Source organism: Poecilia mexicana, unplaced genomic scaffold (assembly GCF_051168715.1).
Source record: "Poecilia mexicana isolate PSO_F unplaced genomic scaffold, ASM5116871v1 scaffold_6, whole genome shotgun sequence".
In the NCBI taxonomy this organism is placed as follows: domain Eukaryota; kingdom Metazoa; phylum Chordata; class Actinopteri; order Cyprinodontiformes; family Poeciliidae; genus Poecilia; species Poecilia mexicana.
In genome coordinates this window covers 14679374-14691386 of record NW_028263375.1, presented here as the reverse complement: position 1 = coordinate 14691386, position 12013 = coordinate 14679374, and positions in this window count along the sequence as shown.

Genomic DNA, 12013 nt, shown 5'->3' with positions numbered 1-12013 from the left:
AGATATATGCCAGTAAACCAGGCTTGATAAACAATCGATGCAGAGCATTTGTATGAATATTTAAGTAGCAGTCACCCAATGGCAGACGAGTTCACCCTCTCTCACTCTTTTCTGTGAGGAGTGATGCCAGTCTGCCTATCTGCCCCTGTCGTTCTGCCTCATTCCTCCTTTCTCTTTATCATCTCAGGGCTATCACTTACAGCATTTGGCTGTAACCTGAGCTCTCATATTCAACCATCTGTAACAGCCCAGGCCACAGCTCTGTGATCAGATGAGCTCATTAATTAAGGCTGGTGGAGTGTAGGGCAACTGTATTAGTAACTGACCCTGAATCAGATGGTAACCAGAGTCTAAGCCTGGAACCATGTGGGCCCACCCCAGCTTTCAAGCTCACAGCAGCCCAGGAACTACCCATCAGGGTAATGAGACACCCAGCAGCTAACACATAAAAGCCTAAAGAAATTCAAATGTATTCAGGTAGTCAAGGCAGGACGGAAAAGAGGAGGGTACAAGAGGTGAGACGATTTCTTAACTCAAGGATAAGATTGGACTATGGCTGTGTCTGGACACCAGGGTAACCATATGTTTCTGAGGATATTAAGGCTAGAAGTGAGTCTTTATTGAAATAGATATTTGATGGACTCTACAAACTTACTATGTATTTTTTAATCCTCACATGAAGGTTTCAGGTTTTTCTTATTTGACAGAAGCTATTCCCGGATAACTAACTGTGCCTCAACATCCAATGTCTCTTGTATCCACCTCATGTCAGTGAAAGTAAGACTTACCTTTTTGTCTCTCGTGGTCATTTCTCATTCTGCAAGCATGCACGGACTTCCCTGCTCATCTTTAGGCCACTGTTTTGGTAACTCTTCTGATGTTAACACTGATTCAGCACCGTCTGCTGAGTCAAATGGCTCCGTGAACAACAGAAACAATAATGGACTTTCAGCAGCCAACCCGGTCACATCTCAACCAGCAGAAACCACACTCAGCAGCACACAGGAAGAGCAGCATAAACAGCTTCAGAGGACTTTCACTTGTATGTCCTCTAATTCTAGAAGAAGCAGGAACCTCAATGCAACCAAGTCAAACTCTGGCTGCTACTTGCAGGATAAAGGTGAAGATTCATATTTTGAGTCTCCTCCAGTGGGCACTAACCTCTCTGAGAGCTCAGAAGATGAGCTGGTGTTTGAGCGAAGTCCAGAATTGGGATACTCTCATATCCCAAGACCCTCCATAATTATCAGATGGCCACAGGTAAGAAAGTCATAAACTTTAAGTTGCCTTAGCAAAAAATAACAAGTTAAGTTCATAAACATTATGTAAAAATCGAGCCCCAGTTAAATAAATCGTACTTTTTATGATTATATTTGTGTTTCATATTCTGTGTGTAGCTTTTGCTTACTGCAACACCACATGTAACCACAAGATGGCATTTAAACTCTATATAAAGTTGGAGACTGCATGCTTTCTGAGGAAGTCTAACTGACAGAATCAAAGTCAGCCATTTTTTCACAAGAGTGAAACTGTGTAACTTACAGTTTCCATTCTGTGGTTAGAGAGTTCAGTGGCTGTAGACAAGATCTCACTAAAATATGTTCTGAGTCCATATTCAACATGATCTGAGTACCATAATCTCTCCTAACATCTGTTTTTTGTATGTATGTGTTAGTTTGCGGCTGCTATTACTATGTTGTCATTATCTCATATTCCATGGAAAATAAGTATGAAAAGCAAATTTAGAATTAAAAAAATGGCAAAACTTCTAAACAAACATTTACATAATATGAATTCATAAGGACCTTAAAGCACAAAAACCATCATATTTAGGTCCAGATTATGTATTTCAGTGATTCTTGAGAATAGGGACAAAACAGGTCCTGGATAAAGCACAAAATTTGAATAAAATATACACAAAATGTATTTTTTTCAAATATCTGACTCAACTAACCTGGGTCATGTGAGCACAACAATGTATATTTGCTTGGTATTTGCTGAATATTTTTATATTTTAAACATTGTAATTGGTGGATGATGCCTGTAAAAGCCTTTGTCCAGGAGCAGAACTCAATACATTATAATAGTTTAAAATAATTACAGAAATACTAAAATTATATATTGTGACAATTAAGTATAAGTAGTAATATAAATAATTATAGAGGTATCAATAAATTGAATTAAAAATCATTTTTATATATTTTCCAACTCCACTGATTTGTCCCTAGTTTTTGTCAACACCGTCAGAAATGAAAAGAATGTAAAAAAATCAGGCATTATTGGGGGGCACCAGAACTTCTGAGGACCCCATGACGTCGTCCTTTCTCTTCCTTTGCTAAGGGGGCTTGTTAGCTCTGGTTAGCTTAAGTTATTCTTTTGTTTTTTTCTTCTGTTTTATTCCTAAGTTGCTTGTCACAACCATGATGTGTCAACTCCATAACTGATAATTTACAAAACTTTGATGAAATTTTGTGAAATAAAAGCTTAATTTTGGTAAACTGTAAAGATTTCATGGACCTGACGAGCTACAATATGGCCTCCTTCAGAATAACATCCTATAAATTGAGGTAGTTTGGCTTTTTTTCAACTCCGTCAGATGTCAACTCCATCAGAGTTTTTCTGACTCTTTCAGTGAAATTGTTGTCAAATCTCACTTAATTGTGCAACTAATTCATTTTAATGTATTTTACATGAATTGCATTACTTCACATGTACCAAGTTTTTCATTTTATTCACTAGTTTGTCACCACCTTCAGTTCTGTGTCAACTCCGTCAGGCACTGTCAACTCCGTCACATGGACTTTTTGTTGTTTTTGGTTTTAAATAATATTTCTTTTGTTTCTTGAGAAGCATTGTCCGTAAAATGAGTAAAAATATCACTAATAGGGTCATTAAAAATTATTTTTAATTTATTTTTGTCAGATTGTGATGACAACGTACTAGGTCAGGTCGATTAAAAATGTAATTTTAAAAAAAAAAAAATGTTGCAACTGGGAGCCTGCACCTTAGCATCTTTACATTTCCTAAACATTATTTGTCATATTTGCATACATAAGGTTGAGAAATAACAAAAAAAATATGGGAAAATTAAAACCCATTTTGTCCCTATTCTCAAGAATCACTGATTTTTTATTTTAACACCTAGGTATCAATATATGCGATATTATTTGTTCTACAGATATATTAACCTCTGCCCCAGTCTCCTGTGCAACTCCGAGCTGGTTTCTTAACACAATAGTATAAAAGGTATGCTGCTGTACTTTTTAAAATTGCATAAAAAGACTTGTTTTATACTATTAAATTACACACAGGTTTAATTCACTAATTTGGTGACTTCTGAAGGTATTTTATTTTGCACTTGATTTTACTGAGAGGTGTCAGAGTAAAATGGATGAGTACAAAGACATCACGGTTTTAAGATCTTTCTTTAAAATGTATGGATACTTTTCTTTCTACTTTACTTCTATTATAAGTTGTTATGTGTAGTTCTGTCAGATAAAAACCCCAATAAAATACACTGAAATGTGTTGTTGGAACATGACAAAATGTGAAAAACTTGAAGGGATGTTGATACTTTTGCAAACCACTGCATATTTCAGAAAGAACATGACAAACAAAAAAAGTACTGACATTTAGAAAATAAAACAGGTTATTTTCTGTTTGTAGAAGGCAAACATCTACAAACTATTAATGTAAAAGCAAAAAACATCAACATCATTACCAGCCATAAGCACACTGTTATTTTGCTTTTATTTTTAAGCTTGTTGCATAATTTTAGTTTTTGCAAGTAGTGACAGAAAAGCCACTAGAGTTTCAAAATGTTAGGTGTTCCTTTTTCTTGCTCGGTTGTGTAACAGGTGGTTGAGATATTTTTGTTGTTTTGTAAGTCTGATCAACAATGGATAATAAAACAATTTTTGCTGTGAGTTTCATCTCTGGACCAATTAGTCCAGTTCCACCACAGTTTATTTATTTATCCAAGAGGGGGGTGACACATAATGCAAGCTGTATCCCCAGGCTATAATCAATAATGTTGATCAGCTTTTGAAACTCCAGGAGAATTAGATGTAGGAGGAGGGGCGGGTTTCAGATTGAACCAGGCTACTTAATCAGTGCAATCTGCTTAGTGCTTCTTCATTCAGAGGGGCATTTCTTATCAGCTGATGTTTGAACATGTGTTGGGCTATTCATCTCATTAGGTCATTATGCAATCAGCATAAACACAGTGCGCATTAATGGAGACGATCAAACAAAAGCTTAACTGTTTTCTAATTTTTAGACCCTGAACTACATTTTACCATAGCTAATCAGTTTTTATAAACAGGAACTTCAGTTCAAACTTTGAACGAAACTGCTAAGAGCCAGCTCCATTTAGTAACAAATGTGCTGAATTACAGTGAGTTACAGAAATGTTATTTAAGCATTTTTGTCACCTTCTGTGGTGTGAAAAGAAAAATGTCAGTATAGTTGTTACTTAAGTAAGCATGTGCAACATCCACACTGGCTTCCTCTTGATCTTAACGGCAGGTTTAAAGAAAGCAGATAAGTTCATTTGATCAAACCATATGCAGCAGCCTATATGAGCTGACAACACACAGCCTGACGCTTTACTAGCTCTAACCCGAGGGTGAAAATTAATGTCCAATCTGTCGCAGTGCTCAGAGGGCGGTGAATGTGACAATAATGGCATTTAGAGAAATGAGTAGAAAACCATGACACAGTAGGGCTTTTTTGAGTAGTAAAAGTTTCTGCAGTTTCTGATTCACTCATTGGAATTTCTTGTTTAGACATACAGTTTATTATAGCTTTGATCTTTGGGGCCTGTATCTCTGCTTGTGTGTCCTTATCAGTGAAGCGTATATTTACAGCACGCCTATCTCTTCACCCTGCTTTTGCACCCGGACAAGTTTTATAGAGCACTTCCTCTATCCAAATTTTGCTCCAGCATGATCAGTCAGATTATTATAGATGCACAGTAACAATGGTTTTATTGTTCCTCAAAATAAAACGTCCCTCTCGTAACAGTTATACACAGTGTTTGATGCTGTTCACACAAAGCTGAACTACTGTGGCTATTTTATCGTAGGGGAATAAAGGTGTTGTTCTTATGATTTTTAAAGTCTGCTTTTGAAAACAGTGGCAATCACAAAGTTTTGGCATAACAAAGTAACAGAATAAACTCACTTTACAGAATGATGCATGTTAAAATCTCAAAAATTACAAAAATACTCACCCCATTTCAATCAAGGATTTTAATATGCATTTTCAGTTGGTGATTAGTAATCATAAAATCTTTCAATGACTCGTAATGCCACTCACTGCATGCTCTTGTTATTAGTCATTGATTATAATGGGAAGGTGAGCAGGATTTTTTATTGCCATAACAGTATAAAGTTGTTTGATAAGATAATTTACTGGGTATTTCCCTTTTCTATCTTAATCATTTCTCATGCCAGTTCTCGTAGTTTTATAGATTGTTCTGTACAGAAAGCCAGACTTTTTTTTTTTTTTTTTTTTTTTTTACAATGATTTCACCTCTTTAGTAACACATTTTCACCCACCATTCCTACACAGTCCTTAAAAGTCTTATGCAATTTTCTTTTAGCATTTTCCAGATCTGGATAAGTATGGGAACAAGAAATGTGAGAGTGTAAAAATTTTTACATTATTATGTAATATTGTGTTATAAAAGAGGCATTTTCTCTGTTGGAGTCTAAATAACTTTAAATTCAAGTCCTACAGATCCTGTGAATCTTCGCATTATAAAAGATTAAAGGTAGCAAAGTTCACTAATTATTCAAATACAAGCTTCAGGGGCTGGTGTCCTGCAACTTTTAGATAGGTCTCTGCTTCAACACACCCGAGTCGATTAATGAGGTCATTTTTAGGACTCTTGAGAACTTGACCTCAACTAAGGAGCTAATTCAGCCATTTGATTCAAGCGTGTTGGACCAGGGACACAGGACACCAGACCTCAAGACCTGCATTGGAGGACTCCTGCTTTAGATCTGCAAAGCTATGAAGTGGCTCTACACTGTGTTCCACAAATTGAATGCCAATTTCAGAGATGTGCCGTTTCATTATATGTGAAACATACAGATCATGAAACTCATGAGACCCGACTCCTATTCAGCTGTTTTGCGTATTAAAAAAACTTTTATTCAAGTATCCCGAATGCTATAAAACCTGCAAAACAAACTTTAGAAATTGAGCGGAAACATTTGGAATTTAAAAATGAAATATGTGTAGGAACCCAGTATACATTTCATTTTATTTGAAGAGATCAAGTCAAGGACTTTTTGAGGTGTGATGTCCGTTAGATAAATATCTTTGTTATTCAGTGATGACCTTGCAATGACTGACAGCATCCCTTTTCATTCTCTTCCCACATACTTTTCTCAGGAACCAGAATTCCAGGAAGCCGAGTCTGACAGGTCGGATAACAGGGAGACAGAGGATGGGGGGTTATCAGGTATGGAAAACAATACAAGCTTCTTCCTTTTTACTTTCCACTCTCTTATCCAACTCTGTATCTCTCACACAGGAGCCGTGGGGTGCAAATTTGAAAATGGAAAAAGTTCCTGATAATGGAAGGGCAACTTAGATTTTCATGTGGAATGAAAATGTTGGAGTTCATGCAGTTATGCTCCCTGTGAGCCAACATATTATTATGGAAGATTTTTTTTTTCACTCCGCGACCTGACTGTTTATGAAAGACTCGGGAAATCTTTTTCCGTCTGTGTGTAAATCCTGGTCCAGAGGAAAGAGCAGATACTCTGTGTGGGTACAGCTTTTGCGAGTGTTTCTCTGTGTTGTGTGTGTTTGTGTGTGCATTCTCCCACCTTGCCTGGATGTCTGGGAGGAGTTGAGTGCTGGCGGTTACCTTGGGAATGAGTCTCGGGGCAGAGCAGTGGGCGGAATGGAGAACTATAAATGGGTAAAAAGATGGAGCTGAGTGGCCGATTAATAATTTGATTGAGTGTGTACATTGTGTGTCTGTGCAGATCTTCATATTGTTAGTGTGAATTTGAGGCTGTGGCTGAAGACGTCCAGTGAGTAATGAAAGCTTTGTAGGCCTTACATTTGCATCCATTTGACAAACATCATGATCAAGGGATATGGAGGTGGTGTTAGGAAGGTTTATCTATCACTGAAATCAAAGTAATCCACTTAAAACTTATTATAAACATACTGTAAAGCAGTACAGCATAAATGTTTCTCAGAATTTCAGATGCAAAGAAATGCATCTGTTTCATTAGTTTTCATAACGTTTGAAATATTCAAATTGGATCATGTTTAATATTTTCCTTCCGGTCTTCAAAATTGATATGTACATATGGAGTTTTATGCAAACAGTCAGTGGAGTAACCGTTTATCAGCATGAAAAAAGAGGAAAAAAACATCCAAAATAAAGTATGATAATCAAACCACACAACTGAGATTAGTGCTTTACTAACCTAGAACAGTGTATTAGATGCTTTTAAAGGATTAGCATATTTAACTGTCCCTCTGTGGTGGAGGCATACATACACAGGCACAGATATAGACAAAGATAAAACAGTAGAACATCTGTTACATCTGGCTCTCTGAGAGATGCTATAGTGATAAAATGAACTCAGGAAAACTGACTAACACCCCCCCCCCCCTTTATTCCAGTGAGAACATTTCAAACAATACAAGCAGGATTTTTGTCCCCCCCCACAACCTTCTGAGGATAAAGCAGGGGAGATTATGATGCACCGGGGGGAGCAGAAGCACAAAACCTCCTCTATGTCCCTCTCTCACATACGCAGAAACACACACAAGCACACAATTGTCACACTGACCTCAATTTCCTGCAGTCATGGTCTGTCCGTGTTGTTGGAAGGGTCTTCCTGCTCTCTGTGTTGGAAATCCTGCTTTTGCAGCTTATTCACACAAACACACAGAGCTCAGTGGACAATCACAGGGAGGTAAAAAAGTGTCTTGGGCTTTCCTCCAACATATTTTCACCAGTAGCATTTGATGTTTCTGCTTTGTTTACGGTTGACTTATGAAGTAACAGTGTCAATAAAAGAGCATGGCACACATTTCCCAACAGGACTAAAATCCCAATACTACATTATAAAAACAAATATTGTCTTAATATTATATATTAAGTTTTATGTAACGTAATATTTGGTGTATGATTTTCTTTGCATGCCTTTTTTTTTCTTTTTTTAAGAAAAAGTTATCTTTGTTATAATTTTATGGTTGGAAGGGCTCTCAGTCCAAAGTTTGGGCTTGAGACAACGGACTCATTTAAAAATAAATCTGAATGATTTGACATGCAACAGTTAGAATTATGCAAAGATCTGTAATTGTTAACTTTACTGTATCCTAATGTTTGCATATGATCTCTGGCTTGACACTCGAACACATGCAAACCCTGGCGGATGAGCGAGCATGCAAATGCAAGAAGCGGTATTTGCTCATCCATGACTGAAACAGTTTTTGTTTCAATGCGATGAAAATATGTTCATTCTTGTGTGACATCATTGATAAAATTGTGTGCAAAAGAAAAACACATGCTTATGAGGTGAACTTCAATAACGCCGTACAATTACACAAAGAACATTTTTAAAAAAATTGTCTTGAAAACAACGCATCGCCAATTTTGAAGCTGTTGTAGTCAACTAATCTCAAGCAGCTGTGAGGTGTCATCATCTCCATTTGGTCCAAAACATCCAATAAATTTTTCTGACATCTTGAATTGCTGGCAAACGTTACCCAAAAATGTGGTCAACGAGTAAAGTTATTCCACTAACCATCCATATAAAGTGAACAAAGTAGCAATGTGTATCTCAAGTAGCACAGAGTAAAAAGGGAATGCAGACAACTATGCCTGCAGAATGAAAAAGCATCTATGCACATCAGTTTATAAAAGAGAACCAGAAGGGAAGTGGCTAATGAATCTGGAGAAGAAATCGCTTCACAAGTATACAGAGAGGCTGACGCAGCATTGACCTCACAAACCACTTGGAGCAAGCGATGTTGGGTGTGTATGGGTGTATGTGTGTGTGTTAGTCTATCCCTATTCTTATGTGTCTATGGGGAAAGGGACATTGGTGTGAGTCATCCAGCAGTGATTGAATTATCTGAACTTTGGCTGAACACTCACGGGGAAGTAAGGGAAAAGCAGCAATGGCTGAATACATTACCTCAAGCATTGGAAAGCTCTAAAACAGACAGATTAAGAATGGGAGGGTCATTCAGTTTTAATATTAAAAACTTTATTAACTGTATTAAAGCAACATGCAATGCTTCTTCGCAACACACACCAATGCAGACTCACAGATGAGCTCAGAAAGACATGACCTAACTTGTAGGGAACTAATTGGAAATTTCTATTAAATCATATGGACCATTACTTAAGTCCAGAGTATCTTGCGGTTTTCTCTTTTGTGTCCATGTTCCCTTGGCTGTTTTTCTGTCATACATCAGGGAGGAAATGGTAGAAAAACGAAAAGTGTTTTTCACTTTTTCAACTATAGATAGTCTCAGATTCAGCAAAGAACTTTTTTGGTCAGATAGACATATGTGGTGACTACACCACTGCTATAAACACCCAGTCATTCATAAGTAGGTCAAACAAGCTGGGGTGGTGTTTACGCTCACCACAATTACACGCAAATATTTACAACAGCTCCTTTGTTTAACTGTGTGCTTATCAGCATTGACTACCTACAAGATTGCTCTGAGATGTTTTTCATAAATTTCTTGGGTATTTTCTATTGATTTTAATTAGTTTTACTGGAAAAAACATAACATAGAAATTGGTTTGCCTTTGGGCTTGCTTGTGTTTACAGAATGATCTCTCTGTCACCATAGTAATAAGATAACAACAATATCCTATTTGAAGTCGTAAAACAGAAAGAAAAATAAGGGCACTTGTGCATACACTGCGCAAACATTTGCTCAAACCCTGAGAAAACATGGAACAATGAAAAAAATATCTGTGTTAGAAAATTGTGCAAAGATATTTGTACTGGTAGAGAGCAAGAAGAAAGCAATCAGAACTCATTCTTGTTACATTTTTTCCTCAAAATTTTTCAAAAATCACTCTTTAGAAATATTTTTGCCGACCAAGCACTAGGAGCAGAAGTCCCTAAAGCCAGCCAGAATATTGTTTACAATAAATAGGGGATAATGTGCTCAAACACTGTCCCTCAAACAAACTTTTTTTTTTCACTTACTCAAATCAGTCTTTTGGTGTGTCACTGCCAGGCTGCTGTGGTTCAGAGGAAACACAGTGAAACTTCCCTGAATCTTCAATGAAACCTTTATGAAACCTTTTCTGGAAACAAAAGAAAACTGAGAAAAGCAACGTCTCTGCTGATCAACTTGTTCCGCTTTATTTCAAACTTGTTCCACTTCACTCCACTTCAAAAGGAGCTTGTTGCCATTGCATTGTGGAAGTGGTTTATGACACCTGTAGCAATAGTTTAATCTGTATCACAATCTGATATAGCTTTTAAAACAACCTTTAGACGAGCTATTGTCAGTTACTTGGGGAAAAAAAACTCACTTTTACCTATAAAGGACTGATGAGAATAGTATAACATGAAGTACTCTAAGTTTCAACAGCCGACAAACGTCCTCACATTTTGTCACAGTACAACAGACCCTAATATATGTTACGACAGAGTAGCACACAGTCCTAAAGTGGAAAGAAGGCGCAATTTATTTCAAATATCACTGCATACTTTGGTTCAACAAGTAAGTCTGAGTAAGGGCTCTATCAGAAGTTTCCATAGTTTATCATCTGCTGTGTAGCTGCTTGTTTATTGTCCAAAACTGAAAGCAGCAATCAAACTCTTTCCAAAACAATAAAACCTGTGATCTTCTCCAAGTACATTCCCCAAAACACCAGTATGTTTACGATGCCTGTACTTTCTCACACAAATTGCAATAAGCAAACTTCCTCACACATGACACAGTGTTTATTAGAAATACAGGGGAACAGCATTAAGAAACGGCCATGTTGACAGTTGTTTGTTGTAAGTTTGTAATTTTCTAGTAATCGTTTTGATTCTAGAACACAACTATCTGCATGCACACACATCCCTAAATTTTGCACATCTGTTTCCTGCTTGAGAGTAGTTCTTAGCATGGTGGCCACTATAGGGAGTATCCTCTGTGACGATGATGACCCTTTCCATGACTCATGCTATTGTCTCAGCACAACTCTCTTAGTCAGCCCTCTCCAGAGTTATGAGAAGTTACATAGGAATGCTTTACGTCTGTCTTGCCCATTTTTCTCGCTCAGTGTAAAGTTCCCTTGGGTTGTTTCGTGCTTCTTTTCATTCCAGTAAACTTGCCATTATAGTTGAGCAGAAAGTTCCTCAGTTCCCCCAATAGAGACTGAAACAAAAGCAAATGCCTTCTAGGAGCATTTTCTTGTCAGTTTGCCCCTAAAATAAGCAAAGCAATCTGAGGTGACAGCTCATGATAAAAACTAGGGGTTTCAGTGAGCTGATTTAACAGAAGGATGGTGGATAAGCAGATCCACAGACCCCAGAGTGGTAAGAAGATTATTCCTTATCACACAGAATGGATATTCAGTTAATGGCAACAACAAGCAGTAGTCTGATCTGCTGTAATCAAAGAAAAGTGCAAACAAATAACTCAAATGCAGAAAAAATCTCAAACCAGATTGCAGAAGACAATGCTGGGTTGCAGTCAAGTGTTGGAATAAAGCAACCAAGAGAACTTTAGGAGAATGTTATAGAATGATATATAACCTAAGCAAAACATAAAAAATGCATTATTTTTTTCAAATATGATCTATTCGATTTTTGGAACTATACCTCAATAATTCACACAGACGTACACAATGGGACAAAATAGCAGCCCAGAGCTATGAAATGAGGTAATGAATTCACAAATCAAAACAAAACGTCTGTCAGCTTTATAATGTCACACTTTAACTTTTAGGTGGAAATTTAGCTTCACACAGAAAATGTGTTATGGCATACTGTAAAGAGTTATAGCT